Source organism: Pleurodeles waltl, chromosome 1_2 (assembly GCF_031143425.1).
Source record: "Pleurodeles waltl isolate 20211129_DDA chromosome 1_2, aPleWal1.hap1.20221129, whole genome shotgun sequence".
Taxonomy (NCBI): Eukaryota; Metazoa; Chordata; class Amphibia; order Caudata; family Salamandridae; genus Pleurodeles; species Pleurodeles waltl.
In genome coordinates, this window is record NC_090437.1 from 218,984,964 (window position 1) to 219,006,036 (window position 21,073).

The window sequence follows — 21,073 nt, forward strand, 5'->3', positions numbered from 1 at the left end:
TTGGCAGGCAAGACCCTTCCAAAATTGCTTAAGTTGAGCCACTGTGTACTTCTCCAGTTTCTCCAACTCAAAAGCATCCTTTGTAGACACCGCTGTTGCATTCCTGGATTGAGACATGCTGGTAAGGTTCACTCAAAGATGCAAAGTTCCAAAAAGAACAGAGGGTTTCCAATAGAAATGTAAAAAAAAAATCACAAGAAATGGAAGCAGATGAAGTCCAAAAAGAGAAAAAGCAAAAACAAGTAGCATGTGGTCACGTAATGGTCTGTACTGAAAACAGTATTGTACACGTAATCACTGTATGTCAAGTACAAAAAGAAGTCCAATCCTCACCGCTGATCACCAGTGTTAGAAATGGGGTCTCTGATTGGCTGTCAGTTTGCACTCTGTCCCAGCAGGGACCCTCACTCTAGTCAGAACAAATGAGATACACACTTAGATAACCCCTGCTCATCCCATTGGTAGCCTGGCACAAGCAGTCAGGCTTATCTCAAAGGAAATGTGTAAAGTATTTGTACCAACACATACAGTAATACAGTGAAGATACTACAAAATGGACACCACACCAGTTTAGAAAAATAGGTAATATTTATCGTAACCAAACAAGACCATAAAAACAAAAATCCAAAATTCACAGGTCAAGATATGAATTTTCAAAGAAATAAGAGTTTTACTCCATAGAAAACAATGGAAATGTTTATTTTCCTCAAAGTACCTGGTTTGCGTCAAAAGTAAAGCTGCACAGACTAGCGTGAGTCAGAAATGTCAGTGATATGTCTCCGGTCCTGTAGGTGCTGCATCATTTTCCTCTCCCACAAGAGAAAGATGCATCGATTTCCGGACAGAGCAGCTCGGATCTACGCAGGTTCATGATGAATTTGATGCCCAGCGACAATCCATGAGAAAACCGGCCGCATGGTGTTGGAAAACTGCGCTGCGTGGGGTTTGCGTAGTTATCAGCAACTACAAGCGGGTGTTACGTCATTTCTCCATCCACGATGATTCGATCTCCCAGCCGTGATGCAAGTAGTGCATTGATTTTAGCAAGGAAGTGGGTGACGTGACGTTTTTCAGCTGTGTTGCAGGTGGTGCAACAAACTTTTCCTCACACAGTGTTCTGTGCATACATTTCAGTCCTTGCTCGGCCAACTTCGCATCCAAAGGGCCCAGGGACTGGACAGGGCACCACTTGGAAGGGCAGGAGTCTCAGCAGAGAGTCCAGGTGCTGGCAGAGTAAGTCTTTGATGGCCCTGGGACTTCAAAACAGGAGGCAAGCTCAATCCAAGCCCTTGGAGATTCTTCACATGCAGGGATATACCACACATAATCCGATCTTTGTCTACTTTCAGGCAGACGCAGCAACTGCACGACAACCCAGCAAAGCATAGTCACAGGTAAAGAGGCTGTACTCCTCCTCCAGCTCTTCAGCTCTTCTCCTTGGCAGAGGTTCCACTTGCCAGGTTGCATTGGCACTTAAAACTACACACACAGATACTGCAGTGGCAGGACTGAACCATGTTTACAGGGCTACTTATGTGGGTGGCATAACCCGTGCTACAGGCCCACTAGTGCCATTTGTTTTACAGGCCCTGGGTACCTCTAGTGCACTTTACTAGGGACTTACTAGTAAAACAAATGTGCCAATAAAGGGAAAGCCAATTACATACACATTTTACACAGGTAACACTTGCACTTTAGCACTGGTCAGCAGTGGTAAAGTGCCCAGAGTATCAAAAACAGGAACATACTATTTATTTTTTACACCCCGATGTTATCATTTCAATGTGAGTCTGTAAGGGGAGTCTGGTGCTCTTTCACTCCTACAGACGCTTAGATAAAGAGTATCTTTAGCTTTTGTTTCTATTGAAGGATGGCTTAGCAACAGGATCCTGCCGTACATCAAGAGGAGGAGGAAGATCAGGGGGAGATGTGTTGCAGGATGAATTGGAGTTGGAAAGGTGCAAGAAATTGAAGGAGTGTGTGGTGTGTAATTTTTTACCTTGTCACCAGGGAAGAAGGTAAACACCTAGCTGGTGACGTGTATCTTGTGGCAGAAGGTGATATCACCGGGGATCCTCAGCACTACTCCTTGAGGACATCAGGAATGCAGAAGCACCTTGAGGTCATCTACTCTGTAAGGTTTGTATATGCAGAAAGGAAACGTAAGCAGTAGTTGCAGGAGGCCACCACAGCAACATCAGCAATGGCCACAGCTCCTGACTTAGCAACCCCTTCTACCTCTGCAGCTTTGGCTTGACTTGCTTTATCACCCACTCCATCTCTTCTCACCTCTGTTGCTTCTCCTGGCACTGTGGTGCCTGTCCACCTGTTGGGGCAGGATCACAACATGTTGGACTGGTACAGAAAAAGTGCCACCTATTACCTACAGTATCACACAATGGTTGTCGTTGGTGAGAAAGACTTGAACTTGCACCAGGAGCTTGCGATTCTTCACCAGTGCCCTCCCCAATCTCCCTAGTTTTATTCCATCCTGTGTCTTCTACTCCTGTATCCTCTCAACCTTCTTTTTGTTTTGCGGGTCACATCATCCTGTTGAAAAGTATATTGCAGAAAAAATATCAAAAGAAAAAAGAAGGAAAAAAGGTCCTTTGAAGAACTACCAAAATGTTTGCAACAATAAAGAGGTTGTGTAAATATTTACTATATTTTTACAGGCAACACAGAACTAGAAAGAAGTAACTTTTTATTTACAGAATTATGTCGTCTTTTAGATCATTTGTAGTACAAAATAACGACATTGTAGTAGTCAAAATGAAACACTGGGGAAAACAAATCTATTGGATTGTAAAACAAACATAGATGCCCTGCATGTCCAACTGTTCACATATGCATCTAAATAATGGGATATAGGTGAAAGCATACAAACCATCAATACTTACAGTAGATTTTTAAAAATATAATAAACGATTCAAGTTCACATAATTACATGTCTACTGGATTATGAAAGTCCAACCCGGAATTGCTTTTATAGGTTTATAACAATTGTACCATTATTTCTCATAATGTGCAGAGTCTGTGCTTAAATGTAAGAGTTTTACCATCACTTTTGGTCTAAACTCTGTTGTTCTTTGAGTAAATGCTATAGTGTTTTGGGGCCAGATGTAGGTAGGTGAAAATTTGCGAATCGGAAATAGCGACTCCATACGAATCACTATTTCCGACTCGCAAAACCAAATGCACTGTTTTTAGCGATGTCGCAATTTGCGACCTCGCTAAAAGCGGGCTCGCAATTTGCGCGAAGCGTGTGGTCCGATGTCGCAAATTGCGACTGCCTCACAAATTGCCTGCAGGTGCAACATAATAGCTGGGAAACCCACTTTCTGGCTCTTGGTGATGACATCAGAACCAGGAAGTCACCAAATAGAACTGGGAGGAGGGAGGACCACACCCATCCCAAAATGCTGAGCCACACCCAGGGGAGAGGAGCTGCAGCAACCGTGGAGGAGACAGGCAGTGCTTGCAGGAAGAGAAAACTGAAATTCTCAGACAAGGAGTTGGAGGTCCTTACGGAGAAGAGCTGCCTGCACCATAACCAACTCTTCGGCAAGGCAGCAATGAGTGTCCCTGACACTCAGAAGAAAAGAATTGGGCAACAAATACAAGAAAAAATCAATGCTATTGGGATAAGCCACCGCACCCTAAAGGAAATCCGGAAAAGGTGGTATGCCCTGCGCTCCAGGACCAAGGAGAGGGTTGCAGACCGCATGAGGGAGATGAGGGGCACCGGCGGAGGCCCATCCACCGTACCACCACCCACAGCCCTGGAAACCATAGTGGAGACGACACTGGAGCCAGAGGCCGTACTGGGCATGGAAGAAGTGGACAGTTCAGCACCTGGGACATCCAAAAGTGAGTACCATGAGATATGCTTTGACACCCACAAATGCAGTATACACACTATCCCAGTACACAGCAGCAGGCACCACCAGACTAGCTCCTTTCCAGTCTAGCAACCTCTAGAATAGTGCATGATGGGGCAATGTATTACAGTGGTTCAAATGTAGGCAAATGTTTATTATGAGGCAAAAAACAGATGTGTGAGACTGACAGTGTATCCCCTATGTCCCACAGGTCTCCCACAAGGCACCCCCAGCAGCGAACACATGCAGGGAGAGGATCATGGTCTAGACCCACAGCAGGAGGCTGCCAGTGACACAGCAGGGCCCAGCAGAACACCACCAGAGTCCATGGAAGACCCTGTGCAGGACATGGAGGCAGCAGGGGTAGCACCAGGGTCCAGCCCCACAGAGAGGCACACAGAGCCAGCAGCTGGAGCAGTGCACAGACACCGGCACAGAGTGCAGTCTGTGCCCCGGGAGGATGTCGCTGATGTAGAGTTTGCGGAACTGGAGGCGTCACTGGTTCAGGGTCAGCACCTGCAAAACAGACAGTTGTGGTCAATAAATGGGAATCTCAATAGACTGCAGACCACTATGACCCATGGGATGGCAAATGTGGACAGTCAGTTCCAACACATGAACTAATATCTGGGGAACCTGACACAGGCCATAGAACATTTGGTCACTGAACTTGTGGCAGACAGGGCACAGGCAAGGCGCAGGGAGCGCAACACTGCCGCCCGGTTTGACTGACTGGCAGCATCCATTGGGTGCCTTGCTACTAACACCACATGCCTGTCAAGGCGTACTGTCAGCCTGCAGGTTGAACTAGGTCATTTTGCAGGGGATGTGGCACGGGGACTTGGCCGCATCAGCCATGCGGTAGACATAATGGAGACCAGGCAGGCTGCAAGGGGCACAGGTGATACCCCGCAGGACAGCGAGGAGGGCTCGTCTATCAGCAGTGTGTCTGCCAGCGATTCCCGTGTGCTGCGTAGTAGCAGTGCACAGCAGGGTTCAGGGGACCCACCAGGATTGAGCCATGGTGGCTGTAGTAGGAGGAGGCTGTGAGCCACCAAAATGTACTCTTAATAAGGCACATGTATTTAATGTGTCTGATATGACTTTGGACAATTCAAGACTGTGGCATGCAGCACAATTCTAATTTTTTCATAGTTTAGAAATAAAAAGGTTTTGTTTGTTTAACTACACAACTGGGCTATGTGTGTCTGACATTAGTGAGTGTGGTCATGGTTGCCACGTACCTGCCAAAGTATTGGGTTGCAATGTGGTTCCATCTCTGCCTGCCCTCATTTGCGATGCTTCTATCCCCAGGCTGTCGGTGTGGTAGCTTTTGCTCCTCATCCTCCGTGTCTGTGTCTTCAGCGGTGAGATGTAGCCCACGTCCTGTGTCAATGTTGTGTAGGATGGCATAGGCGGCAACTACCTTGCGTGCTGTTTCTGGGGCATACTGGAGTGCACTTCCACTTTTGTGGAGGCATCTGTGTATTGCCTTTAACAAGCCAAAGGTCCTCTCCACTACAGTTCTGGTCTGCCGATGTTCACTGTTATATCGCCTCTTGTTCTGATTGCCAGGTGTTAGGTACGGGGTGAGTATCCATTGTCTCAGGGCATATGCACAGTCACCTGTTTGACAAAAAAGGAAAATTTAGCAGGGCATCAATGGGTTACACAGTGACCTGTATGAATGGCTTCAGGGTGTAGTCAGCAATACCTAATAGATATCTGTCTCCAAACTCCCCACGTTCTAGGCGTTGGTGTATCCCACTGTGCCTGAATATGTATGAGTCATGTGTACTCCCTGGATATTTAGCTACAATGTCAGTAATGACATTATGGGCGTCACATACCACCTGGATGTTTAGTGAGTGGGTACATTTCCTATTGAGGAACACATATTCCAGATGTGCAGGTGGGCAAATTTGTATATGTGTCCCGTCCACACACCCTATTACATGGGGGAAGTTGGCAATTCTGTAGAAGTCCAACTTGGTGCTGTTAATTTCTGCCTCATTCCTGGGTAGGTATATATATCTGGACATGTGTGTGAGTATGGCATCTAGGAAACATCTGAAGAATCGTGAAAGTGCACTTTGGGATACCCCACCTGCCACAGCAATCACCCCCTGATAGCTACCCGAAGCCAAGAGGTGCAGTGAGCATAGCACTTGCACATGTGTAAGGATGGCGCTGCCGCGCATTGTCTGTCGTTCAAGCTGAGGATTCAGTAGTTCAATTAATTCTAAGATTACAGCACTGCTCAGTCTATATTTGTCATATATCTCCTCCTCAGTTTGTTGAAATAGTGTCTTCCTGGTTCGGTATATCCTCTCCTGTCTCTGCCTCCTCCTCCTTTGCTGGGCGGCCTGGACTCTCCTCCTCCATGCTATCATGTAAAGTTCAGCCATTTTGAGTCACCCAGATGCCTTCTGGGTCTCCTTTTACATTTTGGTTCTGGTTACCACCTGCTCTGAATCAGTAGTAATCTGGATGTGCAAAAAGGGCTTTTTGCGACTAGTCGCAATTTGCGACTGGCTTTTGCACATGGTTTGAGACTCGCAATTTGCGACTTCCTGTTTGCGGGTCGCAAAATCAGGTCACAATTTTTGCGAGTCGGTGCTGTGTAGCATTGCTATTTGCATTTCGGAAAAGGGATTTTTGCTTCCCATTTCGGATTTTGCAAGATCACAAATAGCGATTCGGGCCATTTGCGACTCGCAAAACTTGCTACATCTGGCCCTTGGTGCTATAGTATTTCCATGATGAAAAATAATAGCACCAGTGTTAAAAGTGCATCCTAAAATAGACATTTCAGAAGCAGTAAAGTTAGAAAGACGCATATTGATGTTTTTGTTATTGACAGAACATCTTTGAATCATCAAAATGAAATGTTTTGTTACCATTGGTGAATAAAGGGTTGAGACAAATTCAGAAGTACAGTTTGGACATAAATTTGATTGCACAGCCTTATATTTTAAAATGATTAGTTGATTTTTTTTGCTGTAATGTATTAGTGTATATACAATTATTTCAAATGGTGCAAGAGTGGAGCTTGAATGTAGGCAATTTAAGCAATTACGTCTCAAAGAGTAGCGTACACCAAGGAGGCCAGTACTCAGGTGATTCTCAATAGTTATTATTTATAGAGCAGCAATACAGACTTCCTGAGCATCTTTGGTTTTCATTCATAGAAAACTGAATAATACCTCTACACGTATCTATCATATCTCTAATGCCACTCGTAGAGTATCAAACATAGTCGTCTGACAGTAATTTTTGATGAATGTTTGTGAAGGTCTTATAGAAAAATAATGTGCATGCCGGCTTTGTTATTACCTTAACTGATAGTATGTATAAAAGTAAATGAACAATGACACTGCTATTGTAATTAATGCCATTATGATATTTGAACGGATGCCCAGTAATTTCCATGTATCTTTTTGTTTTGGTCCAATTCTTGTTTATAATTTAAGTTTGATTACATTTTTTTGAAAGACAGTTTAGATTTTGTAAAAACACGATATTCACCAAGTGTTAACTAGATAAGCTCCTCAAGTTCGATGTAATGTTCAAGAAGTCCACCTCTTGATATCTCCCGCTGCTGATTGCTATTACAGCCCAGACAATGGTAGTGATCAAGTGAGGGATGAAGGCAGGATGGGAAGGGGACAGCAAAGAGGGAGGTCTAAAAGAAAAACATACTGAATTACCTTTGCTCTCCTGTCTAGAGAATGTTTTTACATACATGTATGTACCCTTATAAAAATAATTATCCCTACACACTACATGTACCTGTAAAGCAACATAATCTGTGAATGTGCAAAAGTCCAGAGGTGGATGCAAGAGAACACCTTATTCGACCATCGGCATGCTTCCCCTTGGAAATCTGACTTTAGTGTTGCATTTCCCAATATGTTACTTTGCGTGATGCAAGGGCAACGCAATACTTTGATAAATCTAGCCCTAAGTTTTCTGGCTGCATACTAGTGTCCTATGTGGATGACACATTACTGATTGTAGGAGAAGTTGTCAAGATCACGCAATCCTGCCATCAAATGGCACTACTTGTGGACCTTCTGTGAGTTTGCTTCCATAATGAATATGAGTTTGAAACCTGTACATAAAACCTCTTGGAATTAGAGCCACTCTAGATTCCATTACAGGATTTACTTATCAAACACTAATGCCTTGCCTTACCTTATCAACAGAACTGAAGACAGGAGTTTTGGTGAATCATGTTATGTTTGGAATTTGAGTTACCTCTTCCAGCATGGACATGTGCTCCCTTGTATAAATTCTGGTCATATTACAAAATAAGTTCCAATCCATCTTCCACTCCAGATTTCCATTCTGCCCACTGGTGGCTTTCTGGAACCTTTGAGTACTCTTTCAAGCAGAGAGGTGGAGGAGGGATCTTGACTGCTCTCACCTGCACTGTGTTGCAGAACTCTCACTACTGGTCTGAATTCTAAACACTCCATGTGGCTGTGAGCTGAGAGGAGAGATTTGAGCATGGCTTCTGAATTCTGAACAGGTGTTTCAAATGCAGCTGCTGGGAGCTCCTGCTTTCTTCTCTAGCCGTCTGCACTGTTGGATCCTTGAAACCTTGAGAGGAGTTTTTGATTCCTGATAGTGCTTTTTACAGTGTCCTGTTTTCCTGTGCCCTCCTGAGCCACATTGTGCTTATGTGTATGTCTTGTTTCTCAGGCTCACTTTCCTTTGTAGCCTGATATGCTGATTTCTGTAATTTTCCTATTGGGTTTCGGGCTACATATTTGCTGAGTTGGTAGCAGTTCTCTTTTTTTCCTTGTTCTAAATTACCATTCTATCCTTTTTCAGAATTCCTGTGTTTATTCCATGTAATAGCAAGGTATCACTTGTTCCAGGTCTTCCTGGGCACATACTCGAGTTCCTTGATCTGAATCCCAGTTCTAATTTCCCTGAACTAACAGGGCATTACTTGTTCCAGGTCCTGTTTGGTACAGTCTGTCCCTGTTCCATTCCAAAGTCGGTCCACTGTCTGTTGCTGTCCAAATCTACTTATAGTGGGACCTCTGGATTGGTCTCCATTCTGATCAGGTAAGGGAAAGACTTTTATTATTGTGCCTGGGTCCTTTGGAGTCTTACCTGTCTCACTGTTGTTGTCAATCTGGGTCCACCTTGCACTGAGTACAACAGTCTCCATACAGCAGGCCGCACTATGACTTCGCTGTATTACAGTTGTTAAGAGCAATCTGTTGGTGTCTATCCAAAGGGCTTTTCTTAATCTACCATAAAATCTCTTGTTCATATACCAGTACATTCCTTACTTTGATCATACTTTGTTCTTGTCCATGTCCTATCCTGTGTTGTTTAGTGGCCTCAGTTATACTTTGAGTAGCCTGGCATTACCGTGCCTTGCTTCATTTCTAAGTGCTACTTCTGAAATCAATCGGCCTTGCCTTCTCTCCCTAACAGTGGTTCCAGATGCACCTACATCTGCAGGAAATCAAACTTTATGCCTCACTACAGGACCGTCCTTGACAGGCTATACATTTTTGCATCTTAACACTAAGAAAACAGCCAATGTTCTGTTGGGAAACAGAATGACCAGGTGGAAGATCTCCCTATGGCCTAGTAGCATTCAGTTAGTGCCTCTCCCGGTTTCTAAGGTATAATTTACATCTGTCCATGAGTCATGAGCTCAATGGTCTTCCTTTAACGTGTTTTATTCATTGAAAGGTATTAGAAAAACCATAGGCAAGTAGTATCACTGTGTATTTTATCCAGAATTGTCTATTGCAATATATTTAATCTAGCTCTTCCAGAATTTTCATTAAACACATGATTTGGAGTCAAAATGTGACTGCTAGAACAGTGTGTGAGCTATGGAAATTCAATTCTGTTTCTCAAGCAAGAAGGGAACTTCAGTCACTTCCTGTCAGAAACAAGAAACTCTAGGTTGACATTATGGGTATTGTGGGGAACCAAAAACATCCTTCTGAAATCAGATTCAAATGTGATTTACCTAACTGATATCTCAATTCCAACTCAAGACTATTATTTGCTGTTTTACAATGTTAAGAAAGCAAGGATAGGTGGTAGAGCTCTTTCATATGTGGGCCATGTCTATGATATCAGTTCAAAGCCACAGAGTAGTATATGGGCTTTTGAAATACTCTGCAGATCTTCCTGTGTTGTCAGTTTCAATGAAGGAAGTTGCCAGTTAGTGTCTGTGATCTGTGCATAGTCTGTTAATTTAGCGTCAAGATGCCCTTGGGTGACTTTTGGCTTTATTATTTTGGTTTTTTTCTGTTCTTTTTTTAAACTTAAGTGCCATTCAAGAGGATAGATTCACCAACCAAAGAATACTAGCCCAATAAACAAAATGGGCTACACAGGTTAATGGAGAATGATTTTATAGACCAGGTTTCATTGAATTGTTTTCCTGCGGAGTTACAAGTAACTTATTTTCCAAATTGATGAGACTGTTGGGAATGACTATTGAATTTATTTAAATATAATTCAACTGACTCTGATAGCAAAATTGCATTTGCTTTCTTCCACAAAAAAAACTTTCACCAATCCTACTCTCTGCTTGATTTACTCATAATCGGTGCTAAGTTACACATATTTTTTCTCCTGCCTGGAGAGCTGGATACTATGGGACATTAGGACCTTATCAATCTGTTTCCTGTCTCTAGCATGAATCAAAGCAACATTTTGTCCTCCACAGCCAGCTGTGTCTCTACCTTTCGAATCTGGATTATCTGTCAGCCCTCATCTTTTGCTAAACCAATATAATTATTGGTATCTCCATGGCACTGAAAATCTCTCTAAAGCTCTTCTCTTCTGTAAGGAGTGTTCTTTGGAGTTTGGATTCTGAGCACATGACAAGGGGTCCCTCTGATAACATCTCTTTTGTTTTTTAGCTCTTAGTGCTCTGGGCTGCGGCCCCCTCAAGAGACCCTTCCTTAACTTGACCCACCTCTTCACTAGTCCTAGTGTGTTTGGCTTTTTATTTTTTTTACTGGCATTAGGGCCATACAAGAGTTTTCTTTCTTCACCATGATTGAACCTTCTTAGAAAGGAATGCAACCAAGCCAATCTCAACCATTTTCTTAAAAGCAAAAATATGTGCCACATACTCTCAAGAAGGAACAGTATGATTTCACAGCTTACAGTGTTTTATGTTTGGTAAGCACACACCAGTAGAAAATACCGAGGCTGAAATTTGCTAAGATGCTGCATTGGAGTTTCATCACTTTTTTGGTGGAGTCCTGGCACACAGGCCCTCATTAAGACCCTGTCTCAGTGGCAGTCAGACCACCCCCAATGTGGCATTCAGACCGGTGCCAATGTGTCCGTCCGACTGCCACATTAGGACTGCGGCGCTAGTGGTGCAGTCGGACTGGCAGCGCTGCCAGTTTTCCTCCACAGGATGGTCTGGCGGTGCTGGTGGTCCTAATCCTCTAGGGCTGCACTGCACGTAGCTCCCCCCGGGGATTAAGACCCCGGTCTCCGGCAGCGGTTACATGGTAGCAACCTCCCATGTAAAGACTGGCAGAGACGGGGTGCAGGGTGTCCGAGGGGGCCCCTGCACTGTCCATGCACTTAGCATGGGCAGTGCAAGGGCCCCCCTGGCCAGCCCCATTGCAAAGTTCACTGTCTTTGTAGACAGTGAACTTTGTGAAAGGTGCTGGTGCACACTACGCACTATAGCAGTGCCGCCAGCCCTATTACGAACCAGTGACAATGCTGTAGGACGTTTCCCACTGAGCCCCGCTGACCCAGCAGGAAACTCGTAATGGGGCCAGCGGGGAGGCGGCCATACTGGCGGCAACCTACCCATCTGAACTTTGGCAGACGGGCTTTTCTGTCTGCCAAAGTCATAATGATACCCACTATCTATTATGGGATTTACAAGTTGTGCAAAGCCAGATATATGTAGCTTTGTAAAAAAAAAAAAGTAATGTGTACCCGACTCTATCTTGTATCAGGTATTTTTTGAGTGGGGCTTGAGCATTTCTCTGCATCCACCCATGTATTTTGACACAAACCCATATTTACTAAGACTTGTAAACTTGGATTTACACCAAAATGGCGCGCGTATCGAAGATTGGAGTAACAAGAAGAAATATCTAATTCTTCTCTTTATTTCCTCTTTACATGTGTGCTGCATTGTATAGTGCACTACAAACAGGAAATACCCCTAAAGTACAGTTTTACTGCAGGAAGGTGTTGTTTCCTGCACAAAAACTATTCTGACCACAACACAGACAACCTTGTGTAGTAGTGCAAGGGTGCTTGCATTGGTGCTATGCTGCCAGAAGTGTACCACTACTATGAAAGAACCGGGCTTTGCCATATCTTTGAAAATATGGTGGTGTTCTGCCTGCTTCCTTTCAGGCAATGCAGCACAACAACTTTCCTTGGTATGCTGTATTGTGTGAAATCTTAGTTAATGCAGGACCGGGGATGTATACCCAGGAGGGTAATACCTTCGCGCATACTATTTGGGAGAGTCCTGTTGTGAGCTGAGAGTTGGGAGGTCTTGATGGTCTTGACTCTAGCTGTGACTAGACACCTAAGGTGGCTAAACTCCTACTGAAACAGCCACAAAGACAAGCATTTTCCCTAAAGAAAACCTTGGCTCAACTTTGTTATGTTAGCCTAAGCAGCAAGGCAGTCTTCGCGAAAGTACAAGCACAACACAACAATACTATGAAATAAATCAATGATTTATTGATTATATTATACATTTTTGGAAAAAAAATATTAAGTTAAATGTAAACTCTAAAAAAATGTACACTGCAATTTGAAGCACCGTGTTAGAAATGTCAGCTAAATATGGGTATGGCAATCCCTGACAATGAATGTATATGATGATTTCAAAGCCCAAATAGCCCTGACAACCTCCAGCTTTCCTAAAACAGGCATGTATGTCTTCGTGGTGTGCTGGCAGTATGACTCATGCATGCACAAATACCAAGCCCAGAATTTCTTTTGTGTGTCTTAAAGTCGTTCCTCTAATCATCAGTTTAGCTGTTAGTGGGATGCAATTACTGTTCCCTCCTGACAGCAATTTTAGCTGCCAAATATAACATATGTATTCATTGCATGGGTAAGTACATGGTGCTTGAAAGTGCCTATAAGCAGGGGCCGAATTAGACTTCAAAGTTGCACATAATATTAACTTACACAATAGGTAATAACTCTGCTGCACTTAACATGACACATTTTCCAATATAAAGTGGGAGATCTATGCTAATTCTTCAGTTATTTGCATGCCTTAAGACAGAGAAGGCCCGGAATGCTGCAAGATGTGTTTTTTCGTATTCACTTTATGTATTCAATTCCTTTCACCCTTTGAGCTAAAGGACAAAAATTATGGCCCATATTTATACTCCGTTTGCGCCGAATTAGCGTCGTTTTTTTCGACGCAAATTCGGCGCAAAACTAACGCCATAATTATACTTTGGCGTTAGACGTGTCTAGCGCCAAAGTATGGGCAAATAGCGTCATTTTTTTGCGTGAACGCCTTCCTTGCGTTAATGAGATGCAAGGAAGGCGTTCCCGTCTAAAAAAATGACGGCGACGCAAATGCGTCGTATTTATACTCCCGGGCAAAAATCACGCCCGGGAGTGGTCGGGTCAAAAAACCCCGCATTTGCGCCACTTTTTAACGCCTGGGTCAGGGTAGGCGTTAAGGGGCCTGTGGGCTCAAAATGAGCCCACAGGTGCCCTCCCCTGCCCCCAGGGACCCCCCCTGCCACCCTTGCCCACCCCAGGAGGACACCCAAGGATGGAGGGACCCACCCCAGGGACATTCAGGTAAGTTCAGGTAAGTATAATTTTTTATATTTTTTAATTTTTTTTGGTGGCATAGGGGGGCCTTATTTGTGCCCCCCTACATGCCACTATGCCCAATGACCATGCCCAGGGGACATAAGTCCCCTGGGCATGGCCATTGGGCAAGGGGGCATGACTCCTGTCTTTACTAAGACAGGAGTCATTTAAATGGCGTCTGGGCGTCGAAAATAATGGCGCAAATCGGGTTGAGGCGATTTTTTTGCCTCAACCTGACTTGCCCCATTTTAAGACGCCCTAACGCCATTTTCCCCCTACGCCGGCGCTGCCTGGTCTACGTGTTTTTTTTCCACGCACACCAGGCAGCGCCGGTCTGCTAGCGCCGGCTAACGCCATTCCATAAATACGGCGCCCGCATGGCGCTTCAGAATGGCGTTAGACGGCGCTAAATTTTTTGACGCTAAACTGCGTTAGCGCAGTTTAGCGTCAAAAAGTATAAATATGGGCCTTTATGTTTTCAGAAACATCACGCTCATTAAAGGTGTGAACTTAAATTGTTAATTTTCTCCTACTGGACACTTTTTTCTTTCCATCACATGACAAGAGGAAGAAGCATACTCTCCTATACAATGAGATTGAGATTGAGAGAAAATTGACACTATGCATATAAAGTGCAGTGAAAGTAGACTACTAGAAAACTATTATTGTTATGATTATGTCTTTATTCCTTTTTGTTTATCATTATTATGCTGTTCTTTTTTTTATTAAAACACTTTCACTACCGCGGTGTTTGCAAACCTTTGTGCAGCCGCTTTTCTGAAAAAAAAAAGCAGCATTTGGTTGTTTAAGCACATACATCTTTGTTGGTTTCGTCTTGTACCCATGTAAACTATCTGGTTTTTCGTCGAGCACCCACATCAGCTATCTGTTTTTTTTTTACATTCATGCCTTTTTTAATGATGCAAACCTAATATTATGTTGCATTTCTCTAACGGACGGATTTAACAAAAATAATATTGCTCTGAATATCTGCAGTTCGGCAATACCAAATTGTGTGGGGTTTTCTGGGGAATGTTCTCTGCAAAATCAAGCATGTAATATTGGTGCAGATAATAAATGCTGGCAGATTAATCTCTTAGGGTGCACAGTTTTATCATCTATACTTCTTAAGACATCTATCACTGGGTGCATACCGCCCTCGCACTGATTGGCTGGCAGGGAGATCACACTGATCAAGAGGTTTCTCATATTTTGAGGAGTTATTTCCAAAGCATGTCAATTCGCTTTCCTTCCTCGCCCACAGAAAAATATATTAAGTCGTGTCTCTAACTTTAGGGCCTATCCACAAAGGTAAATAGACATATGTGTATTTACTCACATGTATCTATCTACTGCATATACCTGTAATGCTACACTATTTTGCTATTTACATAGAGCAATCTCCTTATGGGAAAGTTGATGGAAATTATTAAAGTTCAGTCTCCTTTAGAAACGATTTTAAATATTTTCATATAAAATAAAATTGTACATTTTAGACCTAGACTACATTAACATGCTACACCATATTAATTCATCAAATTAAGTGCTGATGAAATAATTTAATTTATCAATAATTTTTTAACAATAATTTAAAATCCTAGTTTTAACAAATGTTTTATCTCTATTTAATACAGAGTAAATTTCGATAAAAATATGATTTTAATAATGTGAAAAGTGTATATGTTTGAATAAAGGTGTAAAGGGATCATTTAAGTGTATTATTTACTTTGACAATAAAATCCTAATTCATAATCCTATATAACTTTCACATAAACTATATATATATATATTTATAGTTTAAATGTTGAAATGATTTAAGTAATTTAGCAATGCTTTCTATGGGGTGTTATTTTAATTTTCTTGACCCCCTTGTTTTCAATGGGACTGTGTTGCAATACCTGTGTACGATTATATGTGGTGCTTGACTTACTCCTAGGTTTCGATGAAGCGCATTTACAACTTTTTGACACCTTACGGGCTGTCATAAATTTAAAAGTGTACTTTGTGCACCACAATGTTCTTACTCTATTGTATGTTTACATTTTTATTTAGCGTGGGCACCCTAAATCCCTTTGTAAATGTCTCTATACCCCTCCCATTCAGTAGTAAGTATTGCGTCCATTACTCACGTTAATGGCATTACTCCTTGTCCTACTCCCTCGCCTTCCTTTCTACCAATGAGGCTCCCTGCCTCCCCCTAGACCTCTCCCTTCCCCTTAAACCCCCTCCACCCCCACCACCTCCTGTACAAAAACAAGCTCAAGCAGCAACTCAGGCGGTCCGTACCAGGAGGGCGGGAGGGAACGGAAAGGAAGGCGAGGGAGTAGGACTAGGAGTAATGCCATTAACGTAAGTAATGGATGCATTACCTCCTGTCCCTCCCTCGCCTTCCTTTTTACCAATGAGACAAAGCAAGAGAAAACAGGAGACGGACACTGAGTTGCAACAAGTATAATCACAACCAACAAAGGACACCGAGCAACCACCCTCCTATTACATCATAGAGGACAAGAAACGGTGACCCAATACCGACTCCAAACTGCCCAAGTCCGCCAGTCTGCAATGACGAACAAAGGTCGAAGGTGAGGCCCAAGTAGTGGCCCTGCAAATTTCCACCACAGAAGCGCCCTGTAGCTCCACCACCGTAGCAGCCATACCCCTGGTAGAACGGCCCTGAATCCCTTGGGGCGGAACCACCTCTTTCAAAGAATAAGCCATCAAAATCAGAGAGCGAACCCACTGACTCAAGGAAGCAGTGGACGGCTTCTCCCCTTTTCGAGCCTGATCGAAATTCACAAACAGAGAATCACCTTCCCGGAAAGGAGCAACCACCCTTAAATACTCCAACAAAGCCCACCGCACATCCAATGAATGCAACCGAACCTCCTCATCCAAGGAAGGCTCGGGACAAAAAGAAGGAAGGATAACCTCCTGGCGAGCATGGAAAGATGAATTCACTTTGGGGACAAATGAAGGAACCGGTATAAGCACCACCTGATCTTGAAAAACCTTACAAAAAGGAAAAGAGCAGGCCAAGGCCCCCAACTCCCCCAAACGATGGGCAGAAGTAATGGCCACCAGAAAAAAAGTTTTCAAAGAAAGATGACGCAAGTCACAGGAATCCAGAGGTTCAAAGGGAGGAACAGTCAAAGCATCCAACACCAAAGAAAGATCCCAGGAAGGAAAGGACCGCACCGGACGAGGAAACAAGTTAAGAAGACCCTGGAAAAACCGAGGCATCAAATGACCCTCATCAGACAGATTACGCCATGGACCCCTAAAAGCGTGAATCGCAGCCCACTGCACCCGCAGAGAAGCCGCAGACAAACCCAACTGGGACCCATCCTGTAGAAACTGCATCACCTCAATCAGAGAAGCAAACGTAGGATCTAACCTATGCCGGAAACACCAGGAAAAAAAAAACGTCCACTGCCGACCATAAGACATTAAAGTGGAGCGACGCCGCGAAGCCAGTAAAGTAGAACTCAAAGCTACCGGAACCCCTAAGCTCGTCAAACCCCTTCATTCAACTTCCAGGCCGTCAAGTGCAACCACCTCAATGACCCCATCGGGAGGCATGAAACTCCAGAGGCGAGGGACAGAGAGGAAGAGTCCACACGTGATCTGAAGCCATCAACCGAAGCAACGGAAACCAATTCGCCCTCGACCAATGGGGCGCGATCAAGAGAACCCTGGCCTTCAGAAGACGTACCCTCACCAGAAACGCACGGAGCAACTGGAAGGGCGGGAACGCGTACAAAAGATCCTGAGGCCAAGGACACGACATCCCGTCCACCACCCAAGCCTGAGGACAACGAAACCGGGAGCAAAAGCGACTGACTTTTGCATTCTCTGGAGAGGCAAACACATCCAACACCGGAAGACCCCACAGGTGAACCAGGTGACGAAACAGAGACAACCAGAGGGAGAAAACCTGAGACGAAGGAATGACCCAGCTCAGAAGATCCGCCTGAACATTGACCACCCCCTGAATGTAGGTGGCTCGCAGGGAAAGAACCCACCTTTGTGCCCAAACCAAAATTTCCCTTCGCAATGCGGAACAGTGCCCGAGACCTGGTCCCTCCCTGTCGGTTCACGTAAGCTTTGGTTACCAAGTTGTCTGTCCGAATAAGAACCGCTAAACCTTTCAGGGAGTCCTGAAAATGAATCAGAGCCAGAAGCACTGCCTTCAACTCCCACCAATTCGAGGAACGTATGGCCTCCAGAGGCGACCAAAACCCCTGGACCTGAGCCGACCCCATCCAAGCCCTCCAACCGGAGAGGCTGGCATCGGTCGTCACTACCACCGGTTGAGGAGGAGATAAAGACACCCCTACACGAAGAGGAGCCAGCAACAGCCACCAACCCAACTCCCGGTGAACAAACAAACCTAGACACAGGAATCCGTGCCCGAAGAGAACTCGACCCCGGATACCAACGAACGAGAAACAAGTTTGCCAGGCAAAGAAGATGAAACCGTGCTCATGGCACTAGAAAAATCACAGACGCCAAATGACCCTGCAGACACAACCACTGAAGGGCTCTGGGAGCCGGCTGTGACAAGATCGACCACACCTGAGACTGGAGACACACCAACCGCTTCTCAGACACAGTCACCAAGCCTTGAAGAGTCAGAAATCGGGCCCGAGAAAAAACAGATACTGGGAAGGGACCAAATCTGACTTCCCCCAGTTGACCAAAAAAACGTGGTTTTGCAGGACCAACAGAACCCGGGCCACATGCCTCTGTAACATAGCCTGAGTGGGCGCTTGGATTAGAATATCGTCCAAATAAGGATGTACAAACACCCCTTCGGAATGTAGAAGAGCCACCAGAGGGGCCAGCACCTTGGTGAAAATCCGTGGAGAGGACTTGAGGCCAAATGGCAGAACACAAAACTGAAAATGGTCCTGGCCCACCGCAAAGCGTAGGAACCTCTGAGAAGACAGAGCCACTAGAACATGCAGGTAAGCATCCTGCAGATCCAGAGACCCCAGGAAATCCCCTTGACTGACCAGAGGAAAAATAGACTGAATGGAAAGCATACGGAAATGTACAGTGTTGATCCAGGAATTCACCCCCTTTAGATTGAGGACAGGACGAAAGCCCCCTGACACCTTTGGAACGAGGAACAAGATGGAATAAGTGCCCAGACCTCTCTCCCCAACAGGAACATGGGATATGGCCCCCCTGAGAAGCAAGTCCCGGACCCCTTCCAACAACGCCTGCCTCTGGGCCAGTCCGCAGGCAGTGGAGTAGGACGCACCCCGGTATATGGAGGAACCACGTCAAAATCTATGGCGTAGCCATTGTTTACAATGTCCAGCACCCAGCAATCGCTGACACTCTCCTGCCAAACGGGAAGAAAGTGCCTCAGCCGTCCCCCAACCGGCCCTTTGCCAGGCCCACAATGATTGTCAGGACCCCTTCTTGAATCCTCCCTGCCCTAAAGGAGCAGACTTTTTAGGAGAATAACAGGGCTGAAAACAACGTTTCCTGAAAGAAAAAGATTTGGACTCAACTTTGGGAGAAGACCACGAATGCTTCCACCAACCCTTGCCAGAAGAACCACCTTTTTAACCACTTCTGTGCCTTGGACGAGATGATCTCGTCCAAGGCTACAGTTCCCCTGTGCCTTGGATGAGATCATCTCGTCCATGGCACAGGGGAACTTGAGGGTGCGCTAGCGCGCCCCCCGTGCACCCCCCCTCCCCCCCCATGTCTGGGATGGAAGGGGAAGACCTTCCCCTTCCACCCCCGACCCCCCCAACCCCCCCCTGTGACGTCAGCGCGCGCGCGCAGGCTGATTAGTCACAGGGGCCTCCCTCGTCGCGCTGGAAGCTCTGCTTCCAGCGCGATTGAAAAAGAAATGCAAAAGCATTTCTCTTTCAATCACTTGGGAGGCCCGGAGGTGCTTCAAAGGGAAGGAAAAGTATTTCCTTCCCTTTGAAGTCTCTCCGAGGGTTTCAAAAGCCGGATTGCTTGCAATCCGGCTTTTGAAACCCCACTAGACACCACGGATTTTTTTTTCTTTTTTCTAATGTTCACATAAGGGAGCGACCCCTTGGGCAAGGGTCGCTCCCATGGGGGGCATTTTTTCAGGAAGGCCTTTATGTTTCATTTTTTTTTTTTAGGTGGGGAGCGACCCCTTAGGCAAGGGTCGCTCCCCTTGGGGGAAAATTATATTTAGGTCATTTCTGCCCCCCTTGGGGGCAGATTGGCCTATTTTAATGAGGCCAATCTGCCCCCAAGGGGGGCAGAAACCACTAGACACCAGGGAGCTTTTTCTTTGCGTGAATTTCACGCAAGGGGAGCGACCCCTTAGGCAAGGGTCGCTCCCTGGGGGGGGGGCAAATTTATTTTAGGCCATTTCTGCCCCCCCAGGGGGCAGATGCCCCCAGGGGGGGCAGAAACCTCTAGGCGCCAGGGCAATTTATTTATTTTTTTTTTTGTTTCTTTTTTTAGGGATGGGGAGCGACCCATCAGGCAAGGGTCGCTCCACAGGGGGGGCAAATTGTATTTAGACCATTTCTGCCCCCCTGGGGGCAGATTGGCAGAGTTTAGGTCAATCTGCCCCCAAGGGGGCAGAAACCACTAGGCACCGGGGATTTGTTTTTTGGCGCCAATGTCACGCAGGGGGAGCGACCCTGTAGGCAAGGGTCACTCCCGGGGGGGGGGGGTTGTGGGGGAGAAATTTATTTTAGGCCATTTCTGCCCCCCCCTGGGGGCAGATCGGCCTATTATTAGGCCGATGTGCCCCTGGGGGCGGCAGAAACCTCTAGGCGCCAGGGGATTTTTTTTTTTTCTTTGTTTGTTTTTTTAGAGATGGGGAGCGACCCATCAGGCAAGAGTCGCTCCCCTGGGGGACAAATTGTATTTAGGCCATTTCTGCCCCCCTTGGGGGCAGATTGGCTGATTTTAGGTCAATCTGCCCCCAAGGGGGCAGAAACCACTAGGCACCGGGGATTTGTTTTTTGGCGCCAATGTCACGCAGGGGGAGCGACCACGTAGGCAAGGGTCGCTCCCGGAGGGGGAGGGTGGGGTTGGGGGGGCAAATTTATTTTAGGGCATTTCTGCCACCCCCTGGGGCCGGCTGAGCTACAGGCCAAACACCACAGGTAGGCACCTTGCAAAAAACACCTCTGTTTTCTGTGAAAAAATATGTTGTGTCCACGTTGTGTTTTGGGCCATTTCCTTTTGTGGGCGCTAGGCCTACCCACAGAAGTGAGGTACCATTTTTATCGAGAGACTTAGGGGAACGCTGGGTGGAAGGAAATTTGTGGCTCCTCTCAGATTCCAGAACTTTCTGCCACAGAAATGTGAGGAACATGTGTTTTTTTAGCCAAATTTTGAGGTTTGCAAAG